We start from the raw sequence: 22,945 nt of genomic DNA on the forward strand, positions 1-22,945 counted from the left end.
CCGCCTTGCCTCACAACATTCGTACACTTTTTGAAGTCACTGATCTGCTTGAAAAGGAGATACAAGTTTTAAATCTCCCCAGGATGGAGAAGACAGACACAAAATTTCAACACAATGACAAGGGCTTCAAGTGACTTTCTAAGTTCCATCCAGGTACTCTTGGGTAAGATCCCTTGAAAAGCACCTACTAACATGAAAATGAGCCTGGACGACATAGTAAGACACATCTCCACAAAAAAGAGAACAAAAAAATACAAAGGCATGGGGGCACAGGTTTTATTCCCTGCTACTTGGGAGGCTGAGGCAAGAGGATCGCTTGGGCCCAGGGGTTCAAGCCTGCAGTGATTTAGAATTATGCCATTAAATAGAAGACCTTGTAAAAGAAGAGAAAAGTGGGGGAAGAGAGGGGGAAAAGGGAAGAAAAGAAGTAGGAAAAGAAAAAAAGAGGGAATAGAGGGAGGGAGAGAAAGAAAAGAATAAAGAAAGAAAAAGAAAAGAAATGAGAAAAACATATAAACCCTGTGGCCAGGGAATTCCACTGTTAAGAATTTACTCTGCAGAGACAATGGTGTTCACCACAGAATAATTGTAACAGGAAACCTGGGAAAAACTCAAGAGCACTTCATTATGAAACTAGCTGAATACATTCCATTCCATGGACTAGTACATGGTCATTCGAACTACACGGGAGATGCTGATATTTTTAGGTGGATGTATTAAGTCCACATGCTGATTGTGCATAGATCATCTCGAAAGGGAATCACCAAAAAATCCCTAACAGTAGTTGGTTTTGAGGAAAGGTGGGAGAGTGGCTTTAAGGCTGCACCAACACCAACCAATAGAACTTTTTGCAATGAGGACCATATTTCTGGGCCATCTGCAGCTGTGGAGCACCTGAAATTTGGCCCAGGAAGCCAAAGAACCAAATTCTTTATTTTCTTTTTCTTTTTTTTTTTTTAGGGAGGAAGGAAGGAAGGCAGGAAGGGAGGAAAGGAGGAAGGGAGGGAGAAAGGAAGGAAGGGAGGGAGGAAGGAAGGGAGAGAAGGGAAGGAAAAAAATCAGGCAATGAGAGAGACATTGCTGACCTGGATCTACAGGTCTACAAGTTGATTTTTCTTTTTCTTTTTTTTTTTTTTAAGAGAAGGAAAAAAAATTTGAAGGAGAGGAAGAAAGAGGGAGAAAAAGAGGGCGAGAGAACAGAAATGTTGCTTTATTCTAAAAAAAAAATGGGTATTAATAATGGCCAATCAATATTTCATTTAAACCTATGAGTAGGTGTGATGTGGTGTTGACAAGAATGTATATTTTGTGTATTTGAAGTGGAGAGCTCTATAAATATTTATTAAATTTACTTGTTTTAGATCTGAGTTCGAGTCCTTTATATCTTTATTAATTTTCTGTCTCATTGAGTCTAAGTCTCTATGTATCTGGGTGTTAGGATCATTAGCTCTTATTGTTGCATTGATTCTTTTACCACTATATCTTTGTTGCTTTAAAATCTATTTTATCAGATACGAGTATTGCAACTTCTGCTTTTTATTTATTTATTATTTATTTATTTATTTTTGCTCTTCATTTGGTTGGTAAATCTTTCTCCATCCCTTTGTTTAGAGTCTTTTTGTATCCTTGCATGTGAAATGGGTCTAAATGTAGCGTACTGTTGGGTTTTGGCTGTATTTTTGATTCGGGATTTAGTCAATTTAAATTTAGGGTTACTGCCATTTGATGTTAACTGGCTGTTTTATCCATTCGTTGATGTAAATTCTTCTTTATGTTGATGCTCTTTACTTTTTGGTATATTTTTAGAAAGGCTAATACTGGTTGTTTCTTTCTATGTGTAATGCTTCTTTCAGAAGCTCTCATAAAGCCGGCCTGGTGGTAATAAAATCTCTGAGTACTTGCTTGTTCATAAAAGATTTGATTTTTCCTTCAGTTGTGAAGCTTAGTTTGGCTGGATATGAAATTCTGGGCTGAAAGTTCTGTTCTTTGAGGATGTTGAATATTGGCCCCCACTCTCTTCTGGCTTGTAGAGTTTCTGCTGAGAGATCTGCTGTAAGTCTGATAGGCTTGCCTTTGTGGGTAACCTGACCTTTCTCTCTGGCTGCCCTTAGTATTTTCTCCTTCATTTCAGCCCTAGTGAATCTAACGATTATGTGCCTTGGGGTTGCTCTTCTTGAGGAATATCTTTGTGGTGTTCTCTGTATTACCTGGGGTTGAATATTGTCCTGCTTTGCTAGTTTAGGAAAATTTTCCTGTATAATATCCTGAAGAATATTTTCCAGCTTGGATTCATTCTCTCTGTTGCATTCAGGTATACCTATGGAACGTAAATTAGGTCTTTTCACATAGTCCCACATTTCTTGGAGACTTTGCTCATTCCTTTTTATCCTTTTTTCTCTAGAACAATCCAAGATGGCTGATTGCTACCATCTCGGGATTGCAGCTCCCAGTGAAAGCGCAGAGAAAGAGAGGATGCCACACTTTCAGACAAATTTTGGTCACTCACGGAGCAGTAGATTCTCAGTGGAGGAGCTGCACGGGTCGCCAGCGTGACTCTTGTGGCTGGCGCAGCAGTTTTGCTGGCACCTCAGCATGGCAGCTCTTGGTGCAGAGTAAACGGGACTGGTTCCTTTTCTGACCGAGGTTAGAAGAAACCGCACGGGTCGCCAGTGCGACTCTTGTGGCTGGCGCAGCAGTTTTGCCAGCACCTCGGTGCAGCAGCTCTTGGTGCAAAGTAAACGGGACTGGTTCCCCTTCTGACTGAGGTTTGGAGCTCCAGGAAGGCAGAGTCGCCTATTACGGATTCAAGTAGGAAGCCAGACTGGAGATTCCCAGGCAGAAAAGCACCATCAGTCTTAACGCCGCTGTTTTGGCCGGCACAGTGGGTTGCTCATATTTCAGCCCTAGGAATTAACAACTTGGACGTCCACTCAGAGACCTAATTTGAAAATTGGTAATTACAAAGACAACAGGTGGATAAATTTACACTGAGGGGAAGAAACCAGCATAAAAAGGCTGAGAATACTTAAAATCAGAATGCCTCTCCCTCTAAAGAGGATCACAGTTTCTCATCAACAAGGGAACAAGGCTTGATGGAGAATGAGCACATCCCATTAACAGAATCGGGCTTCAGAAGATGGATAATAAGAAACTTCTGTGAGTTAAAAGAACATATTGTAGCCCAATGTAAAGAAACTAAGAACTTTGAAAAAAGGTTTGACAAAATCCTAATGAAAATAGACAACTTAGAGAGGAATATAAGTGAATTAATGAAACTGAAGAATACAATATGGGAAGGCCGAGAAGTATGCACAGGTTCATTTTCTTTAATGTTAATTCATTTAGATTTTTTTTTTTCTTTTTTGAGATGGAGTCTCGCTCCGTTGCCCAGGCTGGAGTGAAGTTGCATGATCTTGGCTAATCGCAACCTCTGTCCCCCAGGTTCAAGCAGTTCTCCTGCCTCAGCTTCCCAAGTAGATAGGGTTACAGGGGCTAACCACCACATCCGGCTACTTTTTGTGTTTTTAGTAGACGTGGAATTTCACTATAGTTGTCAGGCTGCTCTCAAACTCCTGATCTCAGGTGAGCCACCTGACTCGGCCTCCCAAAGTGCTGGGATTACAGGCATGAGCCAACATATCTGGCTTCACTTAGATTTCAATAAACACATATGCCACTGGCTGCCATATGGGAGACTCAGTTCTATAGTCTTTCATAGTTTTTGAACTTTGAATCACTTAAATTCATGGCCTATTGTTTTCAGTTGTGGAATTTAATAAATAGTATTTAGATTGGTAGATTTCATTTAGATTAATACATAGAATTTAAATTGTACCAGTGAATGCTGATATATAAAAAGATTGCCAAGGTATGTGTGTGTGTGTGTGTGTGTATATATTTCATTATTATTATAATTTTTTGAGTTAGAGTCTTGCTCTGCCACCCAGTCTGAAGAGCAGTAGTATGAACTTGGCTCACTGCAACCTCCGCCTCCAGGGTTCAAGTGTTTCTCCTGCCTAAGCTTCCCAAGTCACTGCGACTATAGGTATGCACCACCACGTCCAGTTCATTTTTGTATTTTCAGTAGAGAAGGCCTTACATCATGTTGGTCAGGCTGGTCTTGAACTCCTGACCTCAAGCGATCCACCTTCTTCAGCCTCCAAAAGTGCTGAGGATTACAGGCATGAGCCAGTATGCCCAGCTGCAAAGGTGTGTTTTTGAGTAAAATGAACAATGTACAAACAAAAAATAGGGAACAGCTGGGGGTGGTGGCTCATTCCCATAATCCCAGCACTTTGGGAGGCTGAGGTGGGAAGATCGCTGGAGCCCAGGAGGTCGAGGCTGGAGTGAGCCATCATTGCACCACTGCCCTCCAGCCTGAGTAATACAGCAAGACCCTGCCTCAAGAAAAACTAAAATCAAAATTAAAAAAACAAAACCTAAGCATGACGATTGGGTTATCAGGCTATTTTATAATATGTGCCTTCCTCAAAACTTGTTACGGTATCATCACATCACCTATTTGACGTGAAAAAGAGAAAATAAAATCCAGAAACTCAAACTAAAAATATATGCAAATCTATAGCGTTACGCATTGTCCTGTGTCTCCCAGAAAGACGCTGAAGCCCTGCGAAGCCCTACGCTGCAGAGTCTGTGGATGCGACCTTATTTGGAAATAGTCTCTTCACATGTGATTGAGCTAAGCTGAGGTCATGAGGGTGAATCCTAATCACGTGTGCCTGGTGTCCTTATAAAAAAAGGATGTGTGGACAAAGACACCTACAAAGGGAAGACAATGTCAAGACAGAGACAGAAGACCACCTACAAGCCAAGGAACTCTGGAGGCTCTGAGAATCCGTGAGCGAGATCTGGGACAGATCCTCACTCACAGCCTTCACAGGAAGAAAAAACAATCAAAAATCTTTTGGTTTTAGACTCCTGGCCTCCAGAACTGTGAGAATAAATTTCTTTGGTTGAAGCCACACAGTTTAGGGTACTTTGTTAAGGCAGCGCTGGGAAATGAACGCAGAGTTCTTGGGGTGTGCATCAATACTCCTACAGGAAATTTGGGACGTGGCATGCTTGAACTTACAATTCATACCTTTCTCTATTCTGAATTATTTTTTTGAGAGACAGGGTCTCAGTCTGTCACCCAGGCTGAAGTGCAGTGGCACAAGCATGGCTCACTGCAGCCTCCACCTCCTGGGCTCCAGCAATCCTCTTGCCTCTGCCTCCTGAGTAGCTGAGACTACAGACACATGCCACTGTGCCTAATTTTTTAAAAAATGTTTTGTAGAGACGGGGTCCTACTATGTTGCCCAGTTTACCTGGGACTCCTAGCCTCAAGTGATCTTTTCACCTTGGCCTCCCAAAGTCCTGGGATTACAGATATAATCCATTGTAACTGGCTTGCCTTTTTTTTTAAAAAAACAAAGACAGAATCTTGCTCTATTGCACAGGCTGGAGTGCAGGGACATGATCTCAGCTCACTGCAACCTCCACCTCCTGGGTTCAAGCAATTCTCTTGCCTCAGCCTCCCAGGTAACTCAGCTTATAGGCTCCTACCACCACACCCAGCTAATTTTTGTATTTTTATTAGAGTCGGGGTTTCACCAGTGGGCCAGGCTGGTCTCGACCTGCTGACTTTAGGTGATCCGCCCACTTCAGCCTCTCAAAATGCTACAATTGTGGCTCACTGCAACCTCTGCTCCTCAGTTCAAGCAATTCTCCTGCCTTAGCCTCCCAAGTAGCTGGGATTACAGGTTCCTGCCACCATGCCACTTTTTGTATTTTTAGCAGAGATGGTGTTTCACCATGTTGGCCAGGCTGGTCTTGAACCCCCGACCTCAGGTGATCCGCCTGCCTCAGCCTCCCAAAGTGCTGGGATTACAGGCATGAGCCTCTGTGCCCGGCCTACTTCTATTATTATTACATTTTAATATATAATGAAATATTTACACAACTCACCGTAACGTAGAATCAATGGGAGCCCTGAGCTTGTTTTACTGAAACTAGATTGTCCCTTCTGGGGTTGATGGGAGACAGTGACAGATCAACAGGCATTGGATTCTCATAAGGAGCACGCAGTTTAGCTCTCTTGCATGTGCTGTTTACAGTAGGGTTTGCATTCCTATGAGACTCTAACAATGCCACCGATCTGACAGGAGGTGGAGCTCAGGTGGTGATGCCAGCAATAAGGAGTGGCTGTGAACACAGATACAGCCTCCCTAGCCCGCCCGCTGCTCACTTGCTGTGCTGCCTGCCCAGTTCCTAACAGGTGAGATGGGCATGGTGGCTCACGCCTGTAATCCCAGCACTTTGGGAGACTGAGGCAGGTGGATCACCTGAGGTTGGGAGTTTGAAACCAACCTGACCAACATAGAGACACCCTGTGTCTACTAGAAATACAAAAATTAACCTGGCATGGTGGCTCATACCTGTAATCCCAGCTACTTGGGAGTCTGAGGCAGGAAAGGCACTTGAATCTGGGAGACAGAGGTTGCAGAGAGCCAAAATCATGCCATTGCATTCCAGCCTGGGCAACAAAAGCAAAACTCCCAGTCAAAAAAAAAAAAAAAAAAAAAAAAGCCTGGTGCAATGGCTCACACCTGTAATCCCAGCACTTTGGGAGAATGAGGAGGGCGAATCACCTGAAGTAAGGCGTTTGGGACCAGCCTGGCCAACATGGTAAAACCCTGTCTCTTCTAAAAATACAAAAATTAGCCAGGTGTGGTGGTACATGCCTGTAATCCCAGCTACTCAGGAGGCTGAGGCAGGAGAATTGCTTGAACCTTGGAGGTGGAGGTTACATTTACCTGAGATCGTACCGATACATAGAGTGAAACTCTGTCTCAAAAAAAAAAAGACAGCCAAAAACAGGCTACAGACTAGTACTGATCCGTGGCCAGGAGGGTGGGAGACCCCAGCTGTAGACAATATGTAATAATCAAATCAGGGTAACTGAGACAGTCATCACCTCAAATATTTATCTTTTGTTTCGGGAACATGAAAATCCTTCTCTTTTAGCTATCTTGAAATATTCAAATAAATTCTCATTCACTGTAAATTCCCTTGTGCACTATTGATTACTGTAACTTATTCCTTCTATCTAGGCCTTCTTGTCCTTCATTCTTTTTTTAAATTATTTTCATTTATTTCTCAGATAGTCTTTCTCTTTCTGCCAGGCTACAGTGCAGTGACATGATCTCGACTCACTGTAACCTCCACCTCCTGGGTGCAGGCAATTCTCCTGCCTCAGACTTCGGAGTAGCTGGGATTACAGGCATGCATCACCATTTCTAGCTAACTTTTTTATTTTTAGTAGAGATGGGGTTTCACCATGTTGTCCAGGCAGGTCTCAAACTCCTGACCTCAAGCAATCCACCCACCTCGGCTTCCAAAAGTGCTGCGATTACAGGCACAAGCCACAGTACCCGGCCATTTATTAATTCTTACATTCATTTATTCTATGAATAACTACTGCCTGGTTATTATATAATTGGCAGGGTTCAAGGCTCTGGGGAAACAGCAATGGGCAAAATATAGTTGCTGCTCTCTTAATGGATCCATCATTCTAATGAGGGGGAAAGAGACAGGCGATCCATAAACAAACCATTAACACAGACAGCACATCAGGTGGAGAGCCCTATGAAGAATAAAATCTAAAGCGGGTACAGCCAGGTGCGGTGGCTCCCACCAGTAATTCCCGCAACTCCCTTGAGGTTAGGAGTTCAAGACGAGCCTGGCCAACATGGTGAAATGCCATCTCTACTAAAAGTACAAAAGAAAAAATGACCCAGGCGTGGTGGCACCTGCCTGTAATCCACCTGCCTGTAATCCAAGCTACTCAGGAGGATGAGGTGGGAGGATTGCTTGAACTTGGGATGTGGAGGTTGCAGTGAGCCAAAATTGTGTCACTGCACTCCAGCCTGGGGAACAGAGCAAGACTCTGTCTTCAAAAATAAAAAAGTAAAGAGAGATCAGGTGCAGGTTAGAGTGCATTAGCATGAGCAGGGGTGCTGTGGTGGTGGTAAAGGTGGTCAGGAAAGGCCTCTGTGATAGACATGAGGTGATAGACATGAGGGCTGAACCTGGGGACTCCTGGGGAGAGCAGCATGGGAGGGCCCTAGGTGTTGGTCCCATTTGTGGTCCTTTTGTTTAGTTTTGTTTTGTTTTTGACACAGTCTTGCTCCATCGCCCAGGCTGGAGTGAAGTGGCACAATCTCAGCTCACTGCAATCTCCACCAACCAGGTTGAAGCCACCTCAGCCTCCCAAAGAGCTGGGATGGCAGGCATGAGTCACGGTGCCTGGACTATGCATCAACATGTTTAAATTCTTCTGAAAACTGTGCTTTAGGAAGTGTTCTGACAGCCATCGGAAATAAATGACAGAATGGCAGGACAAGGATCACGTCAGTGACAGGGTGGCTGTGGACATTTGCTGGCCAGCAGCAGGAAAGCCACTCAGACCCTGGATTCTACCTCTGCAGCCCGTCTGCACCTGAACCCTCCTCCCTACATCAGTGGAAGCCTGGAACTCTCAGAACAGCAGGCCTCACCAGCCGCTGTCACCTTCACCAGAATGATGTGATTCATTCATTCACGTGGAAGACAGCAGGAACCCTGAAAGAACAGGATCCAGAATGTGTGGGTTTTGATGGACAAGGTGGTAAAATCTGGGAGGCTCCACCTACCTCACCTCCTGAGCCCCACACTTCTTCCCCAGTCATGTTCAGCAGAGAGACTAGAGTGACATGATCAGAAATGTAGATGCTTGGAAGGACACCAGCAACACGGAGAAGAGGAGGCCAGAGGTCCACAAGGTGCCCAGCTCCTGGCCTCGGATGCCCAGGACTCTGTCCAGAAAGGCTCCCTCCAGGCCATGGAACTTGATGGTCCTCGAGTTCCTGAGAATGGAGCTGGTGAGCCGGGCCCGCAGTCCTTCTGCCTCATTTGCTCTCCTGGGGTTGGAGGGAAGAGAGAGATGAAGACACGGCTGGTCTGGAATTCTCCCCTGCACCCTGACAGTCACCCTGCAGCAAATCCCACAGATCTCGACAACTGTGTCCCAAAGCTATCTGCCTCTCCGCATCCCTGACCCTCAGTCCTGATCCATCCACCATCATCCTGTGCCTGGACTCCTGCAGGAGCTGACCCGGGACCACTGCCCTGGGGAGGCCGCTTCTGATGCCCAGAGAACAGAGGCTTCCCCCGAGCCCACCTAGGTATGGCGCCATCAGGAAGGCTGCCTGGAGGTGGGTAATGCCTGAGCTACATCTTTCTTGTTTTCTTTTACATATTTGGTGGAGTTGTGGGGTCTCACACTGTTGCCCAGGCTGGCCTCAAGCTCTTGGGCTCAAGTGACCCTCTGCCCCTGCCCTCCTAAAGTGCTGGGATTACAACCTGAGCTACATGTTACATGAACAGGACGTGGGTGCTGGGCAGGCAGAGGATGAGGGAGTGAAGGCTCTGAGACAGGGCGCAGCAAACACTAGGCAGAGGGAGCAGCATGACTCAGAGGACACTCGGTGTGCATGGGCAGGGTCACTCGGCACTTTAGGGTCAGGCAGGAGTCTGGGGTCTGTGTTTCACAGGGGGAGAAGCATTATCAGAAGACAGCTGCCTCGAGAAGGTATTTTGTTATTTTTTGAGATGGAGTCTTGCTCTGTTACCAGGATGGAGTGAAGTGGCATGAACTTGGCTCACTGTAACCTCTGCCTCCTGGGTTCAAGTGATTCTTCTGCCTGAGATTCTGGAGTAGCTGCGATTATAGGTGCCTGCCACCATGCTCAGCTAATCTTTGTATTTTTTAATAGAGATCATTTTGCCATTTTGGACACGCTGGTTTTGAACTCCTTACCTCAGGAGATCCACCTGTCTTGACCTCCCAAAGTGCTGGGATCACAGGCATGAGTCACTGGGCCTGGATGAAAGCCACGCAGGCGGCTGGAGAAACAGTCCAAGTGACAGATGGACATTGGGACAGCTGGGCCTAGAGAGGAAATAAGTTCCTTCCCTCCATCCCCCTTCCCTCCCTTCCTCTCTCCCGCTTTTCTTTTTCTTCCCTACTCCTTTCTTCTACTCTCCTGCCTTTCTTTCTGCCCTCTTCTTTCCCCTCCCTCCCTTTCTTCCTTCCCTCCCTCATTCCTTCTCTTTCACCTCTTTCCTTCCCTTTGTCTGTCCTCCCCTTTCCTATCTTTCCTTCCCTCCCTCCTTTTCACTCCTCTTCGCCCTCCTTTCTCCCCATCCCTGCCTTCTTCCCTTTTTCTCTCCGACCCTTCTTTCCTCCCTCTCTTCTTCCGTAGTTCTCAAACACTGGTCCAGCGCCTTCTGCATGCCGAGCATTAACTAGATACTGAGTCTGCAACAGGGAGTGGCCCGTGCTGCTGCAGAGCTTGCAGTCTAAGGAGAGCAAGGCCATTGGTCCCTGCCAGGAGCTTCCTGCAGGGCCCTTTAGGAAGTGGGAAGTGCTGAAGAAAAGCAAAAACAAACCCAGGACAGGCCAAGGAAGGGAGCTGCTGGGAGGAGAGGGATGGGCAGGCCGTGTCCTTGCTGGACAATGGCAAGGGAGGTGGCCCTGACTGTAGGGGGTGCTGGAGGGGACCAGGGTCTTCTGGAGTGAGGGTGGTCCAGGTGGAGAAAACAGGTAAATCGGATTCCTGGAGAGATGTGTGAACATCAGGCAGGTGTGAGGATGGGGAAGGGGGATAGGTGGGAAAGGGAGGGAGATGAGTGGAAGGTGAGGCTTGAGGCAATGAGGCAGCTCAGGGCAGGCCAGGTGGGCCACTGTGGGGCCTTTGGCTCAGACTGAGAAAAATGGGGCCACTGTGGGCCTGAGCAGAGGAGAGTGCAATGGATTCAGCTCACACAGGTCTCCTGTGGCTGGAAATGGAGAGAGGCTGGGGCAGAAGTACGGAGTGAGCCAGGGCCTTGCTGCGGGATGCATTTTCAAGATGACGCCAAGCAAATCTGCTGACTGATGGAGTGCAGGAGAAAAAGGAATTGATCTGACCCAGGGCCTGGGGTCTGAACACTGGAGAAAAGAGCCGCCATCCAATGTGATGGGGAAGGAGTGGGGCAGGTCTGCACAATGGGCGACTCACTGAGACAAGAACAAAGCCAGACCCGCCGGCTCCGACTCAGCTCTGCTCTCCCCATTACCCACACCAGGACCTGGATCTTCCTCCCTAGTTCCTGCCTGGTTTGTCTTTTTCCCAAAAGCCGAACCTGACACTGATTCCTCTTCTTGGTGATGAAGAAACTCAGGGGCAGGCAGCTCAGGAAGACAGCGATGGTGGAGGGACCCAGGAGCTGGGGACAGAGGGGACAGAACATCAGGAGATCCCAAGGAGCCCAGCTGCCAGAGGCGTGTGAACCACAGCAGCTCCATCTTGAATAGGAGCTGGATAAAAAAAGGATGAGACCTACTGGGCTGCATTTCCAGGTGGTGAAGGCATTCTGAGTCATAGGATAAGACAGGAGGGCAGCACAGGATACAGGTCACAGAGACCTTGCCAGTAAAACAGGCTGCAGTAAAGAAGCCAGTCCAAAACCCACCAAAACCAAGATGGCAACCAGAGCGACCTATGCTCGTCCTCCCTGCTACATTGCCACCAGCGCCACAACGGTTTACAAATGCCATGGCAACATCAGAAAGTTTCCCTGTATGATATACAAAAGAGGAGTCATGAATAATCTCCTCATTCAGCATGTCATGAAGAAATGACCCTAAAGATGGGCACCAGCACCCTCTGGGCTGCTCTATGGAGTAGTTATTTTATCGTCACTTTCCTAAACAACTTGCTTTTTTAGGAAAGAATAACTTGCTTTGTGCCTCACACCTGTAATCCCAGCACTTTGGGAGGCTGAGGTAGGCGGATCACCTGAGGTCAAGAGTTCAAGATGAGCCTGGCCAACATAGTGAAACCCAGTCTCTACTAGAAATATAAAAATTAGCTACGTGTGGTGACATGCACTCGTGATCCCAGCTACTCAGAAGGCTGAAGCAGGAAAATCACTTGAACCTGAGAGGCGTAGGTCGTACTGAGCCAAGATCACACCACTACCCTCTATCTAGCCTGGGCAACAGAGTGAGACTCCATCTCATAAACAAAACAAAGCAAAAGAAAACAAAACAAGCAAACAAACAAATGTGCTTTCACTTTACGGGCTCATGCTGAATTGTTTCTTGCACGAGATTCAAGAACCCTCCCTTGGGGTCTGGATCGGGTCCCCTTTCCTGTAACACAGCTGCAGATCCTGAAGAGGGTCAGACTTGGGTCCTAAGATGCGGAGTCAGGGAATGTGATAAGGGCAGCCATCAGGTCCCAGGGATCTGAGCTCATGGGGGTCTGCTGGGTCAGGAGGCACCTGCTGAAGACGGGGCCCTTCAATGTCAGGGAGGGGAATGGCCCACTTACACGATGGGGAGAGGGTTATATTCAAGACAGAACATGCACACACAGGAGTAGAACTACGGCATGTTTCTGGCCACAACAGTAAAGTTGAAACCTCTGGAATCAGGACTGGGTTCAAATCCGACTCTGACACTTCTGAGTGTGGCCTTGGGGCAAGTCACCTCCCTAATGTGCAATTTCCTTGTCTGCAAAATGGGAACAGAGTTGTCCTCATTTTGCATGTTTGCTTAACATTTAAGTATTTTTCGAATCTTCATTTTACCCTCATGAGGGTTGTCAGACTTAGCAAATCATCATACAGATGCCCAGTTACCTTTGAAGACAAAGAGTGAATAAGGTTATAATTTAAGTCTCGTGCATTATTTGAGACATACACTGAGAGTCCGAAACGCACACTTCACTGGATGTCCTGTGTTTTCTCTGGCAACCCTGCTCCCTAGGAACGTGGTGCTTTTGGATACTTATCTCCCCCCTCTCAGCTTTGGTTTCTATATCTGGAAAATGTGGAAGTGAGAGGTAAAATAAATAATTTTTAAGTTGCTCTAACTTTCTGAGAGTCTTTCACAGGTTACTTGAACCCATTCTCTCACCAAGCCCCACCCCAACTCCAGTATGCATGCCTCAGTTTCTCCTCTCAGTCCTTAGGAACACTATTTTTTTTTAGATGGAGTCTCTCTGTTACCCAGGCTGGAGTGCAGACTCGGGATCCTGGCTCACTGCAACCTCTACTTCCCAACCAATTCTGCTGTCTCAGCCTCCCTAAGTGCTGGGATTACAGGTTTGACCCACCCCACCCAGCTCAAAGAAAGTAGAACGCTATTTTCTAATGTTGGGTCAGTTTGTTCCATTTATGCGGCAATGGCATCACCTGGTAGCCTCATGGAGAAGTGCCCTGAGGGTAAACCACCCACCGCAGGGGTTGGAAAAACACTCAAAGGAATCTGAGAGAAGATGAGCATCTCTCTCTGGGGGAAAAATGGTTCATTAAACTGTAGCAACCTCAGTATCCGCCCCTTCTTCACCAGGATCTCATGGTGATGTTAGGAGATGTCTACCAAGAGGCAGGAAAAGTGACACGGTGCATTATCTGTGGATATCTTGGTCTTCTCTGACAATTTTTTTTTTTTTTTGAGGGGGAGTCTCGCTTTGTCCCTCAGGCTGGAGTGCAGTGGTGTAATCTTGTCTTACTGCAATTTACACCTCCCAGGTTCAAGCAATTCTCCTGCCGAAGCCTACTTAGTAGCTGGGATTACAGGCACATGCAACCATGCCAGGTTCATTTTTGTATTTTTAGCAGAGACAAGGTTTCACCGTGTTAGCCAAGCTGATCTTGAACTCCTGACCTCAAGTTATCTGTCCACCTCAGCCTCCCAAAGTGCTGGGATTACAGGCATGCACCCCCATGCCTGGTTTTCTCATTTTATTTTTTCTTTTATTTTTTAGATGGAGTCTCACTCTGTCACCAGGCTGGAGAACAATGGTGTGATCTTGACTCACTGCAACCTCCACCTCCCGAGATTCTCTAGCCTCAGCCTCTCGAGTAGCTGGGACTACAGGCATATGCCACCACACCTGGCTAATTTTTGTATTTTTAGTAGAGATGGTGTTTCACTATGTTGGTCATCATGGCCTTAAACTCCTGACCTCCAGTGATCCTCCCACCTCCGTTTCTTAAAGTGCTGGGATTACAGGCGTGAACCACCATGCCTGGCCATGGGTTTTCTTGAACCAAAGCATATTCCTTGTCATGTTTAACAGAATTGTGCCCCAGCCCTGTACTTTTCTGGATTCATCCTTCTTTGAATAGTGAACTCTCAAAAGCTGTAACTAACATTGAAGAGCCACTGGCCAGGTGGGCTGGGTAGTGGCAGAAGGGCTGGGGTCCCAGCAGTTGGCATCCCCTTTCCCAGGATGTACACATGGCCTCATGTACCTGTCCTTTTATCTCCTAGGTCAACTGGTCAACATCGTCTGGGTGAAAGAAGGAGACCAGATCTTGTTTTCATCCATGTTTGAAGCCAATACCACCACCCACAACATTGCTGTCAGTGCGTGCCCAAGCCACCAATAGCCTGGAAATATTTAGACCTGGTTTATTAACCACACACCTGCCAGACCCAACCAAGCCAAAACATGAAATCGACTGGGCTCAGTGACCCACATCTGTAATTTTAGCACTTGGGGAGGCCAAGGTGGGTGGATCTCCTGAGATCAGGAGTCTGAGACCAGCCTGGCCAACATGGTAAAACCCCATCTCAACTAAAATATAAAAATGAGCCTGGTGTGGTGGTGCACACCTGTAATCCCTGCTACTCAGGAGGCTCAGGTCAAAGAATCACTTCAATACAGGAGGTGGAGGTTGCAGTGAGCCGAGATTGAACCGCTGTACTCCAGCCTGGGCAGAGCATGAGACTCCATCTCAAAAAACAACAAAAACACAAAATCAAACCCCTGCCCCCCACCTTTTTTTTTTATTATTTTTTTTATTTTTTTAGAGAGAGGGACTTCCTGTGTCATCCAGGCTACAGTGCAATGGTACAATCATAGCTCACTGCAGCCTCTTACTTCCAGCCTCAAGCAGTCCTCCCACCTCAGCCTCCTGAGTAGCTGGGATTACAGGTGCATGCCACCATGCTCAACTAATATTTGTGTGTGTGTGGAGATGGGATCTCACCATGTTGGCCAGGCTGGCCTCAAACTCTGGGCTTCAAGGGATCCTCTCATCTCAGCCTCCAAAGTGCTGGGATTACAGGCATGAGCCTCTGTTCCTGGCCAAAACCTAATTACACATTCATGAGTGACCGAGGGCACGAGCTTCTGTGTCTTCTAACAATGAAATGGATTATTTTTGGGGTATAACTTTGCTGGGGATGCTGTAACAAAGTGCCACAAACTAAGTGGCTTAGAACAAGACAAATTTGTTGTCTCAGGCCAGATGCCATGGCTTACATCTGTAATCCCTGTACTTTGGGGAGGATGAGAGGATGTCTTGAGGTCAGGAGTTCGAGACTAGCCAAGCAAATACGATGAAACCCCATCACTACTGAAAGAATACAAGGCTGGGAGTGATGGCTCACACCTGTAATCCTAGCACTTTGGGAGGCTGAAGTAGGCAAATCATGAGGTCAGGAGTTTGAGACCAGCATGGCCAACATGGTGAAACCCTGTCTTTACAAAAAATACAAAAATTAGCTGGGTGTGGTGGTGTGCATCTGTAATCCTAGCTACTCAGGAGGCTGAGGCAGGAGAACTGCTTGAACCCAGAAGGTGGAGGTTGCAGTAAGCTGAGATCGCACCACTTTATTCCAGACTGGGGGACAGAGCAAGAATTCATCTCAAAAAAAAAAAAAAAAAAATTAGCTGGCATGATTGCATGTGCCTGTAATCCCAAGCTACTCTGGAGGCTGTGGTGAAAGGATTTCTTGAACCAGGGAGAATGAGGCTGCAGTCAGCTGAGATCATGCCACTGCACTCCAGCCTGAGTGGCAGAGCGAGACCCTGTCTCAATAAATCAATAAATTAAATAAAAAGTTGTGCTCTCCCAGTTGGGAGGCCGGAAGTGTAAAGTCAGGTGTCTGCAGCCGGGCTCTCCCTGGAAGCTCTGGGGAAAAATCTGTCCCAGCCTCTCTCCTGGCTCAGGCATCCCTTGACTTATAGTGAACATTGTCTTTCTATGCATGAACTCTGTGATTATAACAAGAAAATAGCAGTCACATTACATTTTTTTGTTTTTTGAGCTGGAGTTCTGATCTTGTTGCCCAGGCTGGAGTGCAGTGGCATGATCTCTGCTCACTGTAACCTCTACCTCCTGGGTTGAACAATTCTCCTGCCTCCTTTACCTGAGTAGAAGGGACTACAGGCACATGCCACCCTGCCTTGCTCATTTTTGTATTTTTAATAGAGAGGGGGATTCACCATGTTGGTCAGGCTGGTCTCAGACTCCTGGCTTCAAGTGATCTGCCCACCTCAGCCTCTCAAAGTGCTGGAATTGCAGGCATCAGCCACCGCACCCGGCCATACTTATCTTTTTGTCCACAGAAATGACCAGCATTTCAATTTTCATTTGTCTTGTTTTGTTTTTCTTAGATAAAAACAAACTGGCAGTTATAATTGGGGAGGACAATTTGCATTATGGGAATCTTAAAGTCGTGCCAAGTTTTGTAATCAAAGTTGGTAAAAAAAAAAACTGAAGTTATACGGTGGGGGTGGTGGCACTCGCCTGTAATCTCAGCACTTGGGAGACCGAAGTGGGTAAATCAGGAGTTTGAGACAAGCCTGGCCAACATGGTGAAACCCCGTCTCTACAAAAAAAATACAAAAATTAGCCAGGCCTAGTGGTGGGTGCCTGTAATCCCAGTTACTCATGAGACTGGGCGGGATCCTGGGAGGGGGAGTGAGACTCTGTCTCAAAAAAAAAAAAAAAAGAAGAAAAAAACTTTATCCTGGGATGCAAGGCTAGTTCAACATACACAAATCTATAAACATAATTCACCACATAATCAGAAGCAAACACAAAAACCCACAGGACTATCTCCATAGATGTGAAGAAGGCAAAACTCAATAAACTAGGTATTGACAAAATGTATCTCAAAATAATAGAAGCTATTTATGACAAACCAACAGCCAGTATCACAATGAATGGCAAAAACTGGAAACATTTCCTTCAAAATCTGGCACTAGACAAGGATGCCCTCTCTCAACACCCCTATTCAATATAGTACTGGAAGTTCTAGCCAGAGCAATCAGGAAAGAAAAAGAAATAAAGGGTATTCAAACAGAAAAGGAGGAAGCCAAAGTGTCTCTATTTGCAGATGACATGATTGTACCTCTAGAAGACCCCATTGTCTCAGCCCAAAATCTCCTGAAACTAATAAGCAACTTCAGCAAAGTCTCAAAATAAAAAATAAATGTGCAAAAATCACAAGCCTTCCTCTACACCAGTAACAGACTTAAAGAGAGCCAAATCAAGAACAAACTGCCATTCACAATTGCTACCAAGAGAATAAAATGCCTAGGAATACAACTAACAAGGAACGGAAAGGACCTCTTCAAGGAGAACTACAAACCACTGCTCAACAAAATAAGAGAGGACACAAACAGATGGAGAAACATTCCATGCTCATGGTTAGGAAGAATCAATATCATGAAAATGGCCATACTGCCCAAAGTAATCTACAGATTCAACACTATTTCCACCAAGCTACCAATGGCCTTCTTCGCAGAACTGGAAAAAACCACCTTAAACTTCATATGGAACCAAAAGAGTCCACATAGCCAAGTCAAATCTAGGCAAAAACAACAAAGCTGAAGGTATCACACTACCTGACTTCAAACTATACTACAAGCCTACAGTAATCAAAAGAGCATGGTACTGGTACCAAAAAAGATATAGACCAATGGAAGAGAACAGAGACCTCAGAGACAAGGCCACACATCTACAACCATCTGATCTTTGACAAGCCTTACAAAAATAAGCAATGGGAAAAGAATTTCCTGTTTAATGATTAGTGTAGAGAAAACTGGCTAGTCCCGTGCAGAAAGCAGAAACTAGACCCCTTCCTGAACACCTTACACTGAAATTAACTCCAGATGAATTAAAGACTTAAACATAAGACCCAACACCATAAAAATCCTAGAAGAAAACCAATGCAAAACCATTCAGGACATAGGCATAAGCAAGGACTTCATGACTAAAACACCAAAAGCATTGGCAACAAAGGCCAAAATAGACACATGGGACCTAATCGGACTTCACAGCTTCTGCACAGCAAAAGAAACAATCATTAGAGTGAAACGGCAGCCAACAGAATGGGAAAACATTTTTGTAATCTACCCATCTGACAAAGGGATAATAACAAGAATCTACAAAGAACTCAAACAGATTTACAAGAAAAAACAAACAAGCCAATTCAAAAGTGAGCAAAGTATATGAACACACACTTTACAAAAGAAGACACATGAGGCCAACAAACATAAAAAAATGCCATCATCTCTGGTCATTATAGAAATGCAAATCAAAACCACATTGAGATACCATCTCACGCCAGTTAGAATGGCGATCATTAAAAAACCTGGAGACAACAGATGCTAGAGAGGATGTGGAGAAATAGGAACACTTTTACACTGTTGGTGGGAGTGTAAATTACTTCAACCATTGTGGAATTCAGTGTGGGGATTCCTCAAGGACAGAGAAATAGAAATTCCATTTGACCCAGCAATCCCATTACTGGGTATATATCCAAAGGATTATAAATCATTCTACTATAAGGACACATGCACACAAATGTTAATTTTGGCACTGTATACAATAACAAAGTCTTGAAAACAACCCAAATATCCATCGATGGTAGACTGGACAGGGAAAATGTGGCACATATACACCATGGAATACTATGCAGTCATAACAAAAACGAGTTTGTGTCTTTTGTAGGGACATGGATGATCCTGGAAAGCATCATTCTTACCAAACTGACACAAGAACAGGAAATCAAACACCGAATGTTCTCACTTATAGGTGGGTGTTGAACAATGAGAACCATGAACACAGGGAGGGGAGCATCACACACTGGGGTATGTGGGGGAGAACTAAGGGAGGGACAGCATGAGGTGGGGAGTTGGGGAGGAATAACATGGGGAGAAATAACAGATATAGGTGATGGGGAGGAAGGCAGCAAACCACATTGCCACGTATGTACCTATGCAACAATATTGCATGTTCTTCACATGTACCCCAAAACCTAAAACGCTATTTTATATATACGTATAAATGTATATAAAAAGTTCCCTTTCCACCTCTTTCAATCAAACAAAAAATAATAATAAAGAAAGAAAGAAAAAAAGAAAAATTGGGGTTATTAATCAGTTGGTAAGGAGTAATGGTCTTGTTCACAAACTTCGGGTTCTTTTTTGCAGGCTAGAAATCACTCCAGTTAGTAAAATAATAACAGTAACGACAACAGCCAAAAGGGAAGAGTATTTAAAATGCAGGAGGTGCTGGTCTAGGCACGTTCGTGGGTAACATTATTTAGCCTTGAGAATCATCTTAGGAGTACCTCCTCATATGATTCCTATCTGATAGGTGGAAAAACTGAGGCACAGAGACCTATGTCGCCTGTCCGGATTCAAAGTGGTGTTAAGTTGTGGCACAGGTGTCACCTGACATTGTCTTGTGCACTATGCCTATCTAATTATTATTTTTATTTTTGAGACGGAGTTTCCTTCTCGTTGTCCATGCTGGAGTGCAATCTCAGCTCACTGCAAACTCCGCTTCCCAGGTTGAAGCAATTCTCCTGCCTCAGCCTCCTGAGTAGCTGGGATTACAGGCACGCACCGCCATGCTTGGCTAATTTTGTATTTTTAGTAGAGATGGAGTTTCTGCATGTTGGTCAGACTGGTCTTGAACTCCTGACCTCAGGTGATCCATTCACCGCAGCTGCCCAAAGTGCTGAGATTACAGGCATGGGCCACTACACCGCGTTTTGTTTTTTTTTTTGTTTTGATTTTTGAGATGGAGTCTGCCTCTGTCTTCCAGGCTGGAATGCAGTGAAATGATCTCGGCTCACTACAACCTCCACCTCCCGGGTTCAAGCAATTTTCCTGCCTCAGCTTCCTGAGCAGCTGAGACTGTAGGCACGTGCCACCATGCTGGGCTAATTTTTGTAGTTTTAGTGGAGTCAGGGTTTCACCATGTTGGCCAGGCTGGCCTTGAACTTCTGACCTCAGGTGATTCACCCACCTCAGCCTCTCAAAGTGCTGGAATCACAGGCATGAGCCACCTCAGCTGGCCACTATGGCTATCTCATTGTATTTCTGAAAAAAGAGTGAAAAGAAATAATTGTATTTCCATCCTCATAGTAACTCCATGAAGGAGATAATATCATTTACCTTTTACAAATGTGAAAACAAAAGCTCCAGGTTTTTTTTCCTGAGACAGTGTCTCACTTTGAAACCCAAGCTTGAGTGCAGTGGCATGATCTTGGCTCACTGCAGTCTTGATCTCCAGGACTCAAGTGATCCTCCCACTTTAGCTTCCCGATTAGCTGGGACTACAGGGGGACACTGCCACACCTGGAAAGTTTTTTGAAATTTTTTGTAGAGATGGGGACTTGCCATGTTGCCCAGGCTGCTCTTAAACACCTGGGCTCAAGCAATCCTCCCACATCGACCTCCCAAAGTGCTGGGATTACAGGTGTGGTCACTCCAGCTTTTTTTTTTTTTCCCCAAGTCCACATTAAGTTGTTAGTGACTGAGTCAAAAGAGTCCCGGAGTCTGCTGATTCCTACTTCACTGTTTTTCCAGCTAGACTGTAGCCACTGTAATTTCTGGAAATTGTCTAACAGTGGACTGAGATGAATTATTTGGGTGTGCAGCACAGAGGAACATCTCTTACGAGACTGAACCCTGATGTTCTGATGGGGCCAGCATGTATTCTGGGAAAGGTTCCATACCTCCCATCCATGCCCAGTGAATAAGAATTAGGTACAAGGCGTAATGGCTTATGCCTGGAATCCCAGCTCTTTGGGACACTGAGGTGGGTAGATTACTAGGTCAGTTCAAGACAAGCCTGGCCAATATGGTGAAACCCCATCCCTACTAAAAACACAAAAATTAGCTGGGAGTGGTGGCACGCGCCTGTAATTCCAGCTAGTCAGGAGGATGAGGCAGCAGAATTGCTTGAACCCAGGAGGCAGAGATTGCAGCAAGCTATATTGTGCCACTGCACTCCAGCCTGGGTGACAAAATGACACTCAGTCTAAAAAAAGAAAGTGCTGGGCATTGACCAGGTATAGGGCGGTGGCACAAATCTGTTATCCCAGCACTTTGGGAGGCTGTGGCAGGCAGATTACCTGAGGTCAGGAGTTCCAGACCAGCCTGGACAACATGGTGAAACCCCATTTCTACTAAAATACAAAAATTAGTCAGGCCTAGTGGTGGGTGCCTCTAATCCCAGTTACTCATGAGACTGAGCAGGAGAATCGCTTGAGTATAGGAGACAGAGTGAGACTCTGTCTCAAAAAAAAAAAAAAAAATTTTACCCTGGGATGCGAGGCTGGTTCAACATACAGAATTCTATAAATGTAATTCACCACATAAACAGAACAAAAGACAAAAACCACATGATTATCTCCGTAGATTCAGAGAAGGCAAAATGCTCAATAAACTAGGTATTGACAGAACGGATCTCAAAATAATAAAAGCTATTATGACAAACCTACAGCCAGTATCATGATGAATGAGCAAAAATTGGAAGCATTCCCTTCAAAATCTGGCACTAGACAAGGATGCCCTCTCTCACCACTCCTATTCAATATAGTATTGAAAGTTCTAGCCAGAGAAATCAGGCAAGAAAAAGAAATAAAGTGTATTCAATTAAGAAAGGGGGAAGTCAAATTATCTGTATTTGCAAACGACATGGTTGTATATTTAGAAGATCCCATCGTCTCAGTCTAAAATCTTTTTAAACTGATAAGCAAGTTCAGCAAAGTCTCAGGATAAAAAATAAATGTGCAGAAATCACAAGCATTCCTATACACCAATAACAGACTTAAAGAGAGCCACTTCAAGAACGAACTGCCATTCACAATTGCTACCAAGAAAATACCTAGGAATACAACTAACAGGGACCTCTTCAAGGGGATCTACAAACCACTGCTCAACGAAATAAGAGAGGAAACAAACAGATGGAGAAACATTCCATGCTCAGGGTTAGGAAAAATAAATATTGTGAAAATGGCCGTACTGCCCAAAGTAATCTATAGATTCAACGATATCCCCATCAAGCTACCAATGGCCTTCTTCACAGAACTAGAAAAAAACAACTCAAACTTCATATGGAACCAAAAAAGAGCCCACATAGCCAAGTCAAATCTAGGCAAAAAGAACAAAGCTGGAGGCATTACACTGCCTGACTTCAAACTACACTACAAGGCTACAGTAATCAAAACAGCACAGTACTGGTACCAAAACAGAGATTATAGACCAATGGAACAGAACAGAGGCCTCGGAGGCAATGCCACACATCTACAACAGTCTGATTTTTTGACAAACCTCACAAAAACAAGCAATGGAAAAAGGATTCCCTGTTTAATGAATGGTGTTGAAAATACTGGCTAGTCCTGTGCAGAAAGCAGAAACTTAGACTGATTCCTGACACCTTACACTGAAATTAACTCCAGATGGATTAAGGACTTGAACATAAGACCTAACACCATAAAAACCCTAGAAGAAAACCTAGCCAAAACCATTCAGGACATAGGCATAGGCAAGGACTTCATGACTAAAACACCAAAAGCATTGGCAACAAAGGCCAAAATAAACAAATTGAACCTAAATAAATGCCAGAGCTTCTGCACAGAAAAAGGAACAATCATTAGAGTGAACTGGCAACCAACATAATGGAAAAATTTTTTGCAATCTACCCATCTGACAAAGGGCTAATAACCAGAATCTACAGAGAAGTAAAATAGATTTACAAGAAAAAAAACAAACAAGTCCATTGAAAAATGGGTGAAGGATATGAACAGGCACTT

General features: G+C 45.1%; 1 long non-coding RNA gene and 1 pseudogene across 1 annotated transcript; one reads left to right on the forward strand and one right to left on the reverse strand.

Moving 5' to 3' along the window:
* Window positions 1–913: 913 nt before the first annotated feature.
* On the reverse strand, window positions 914–12,741 carry LOC118149505 (uncharacterized). The gene is made up of 3 exons (XR_004737025.3): window positions 11,227–12,741; window positions 9,860–9,991; window positions 914–8,960 (listed from the first exon to the last, which is right to left on the reverse strand). It is a non-coding gene; the product is annotated as an uncharacterized LOC118149505 (long non-coding RNA).
* On the forward strand, window positions 4,437–4,528 carry LOC118149625 (small nucleolar RNA U13; annotated as a pseudogene).
* Window positions 12,742–22,945: the final 10,204 nt, after the last annotated feature.

The sequence above is a fragment of the Callithrix jacchus genome, chromosome 19 (assembly GCF_049354715.1).
Source record: "Callithrix jacchus isolate 240 chromosome 19, calJac240_pri, whole genome shotgun sequence".
NCBI lineage: Eukaryota > Metazoa > Chordata > Mammalia > Primates > Cebidae > Callithrix > Callithrix jacchus.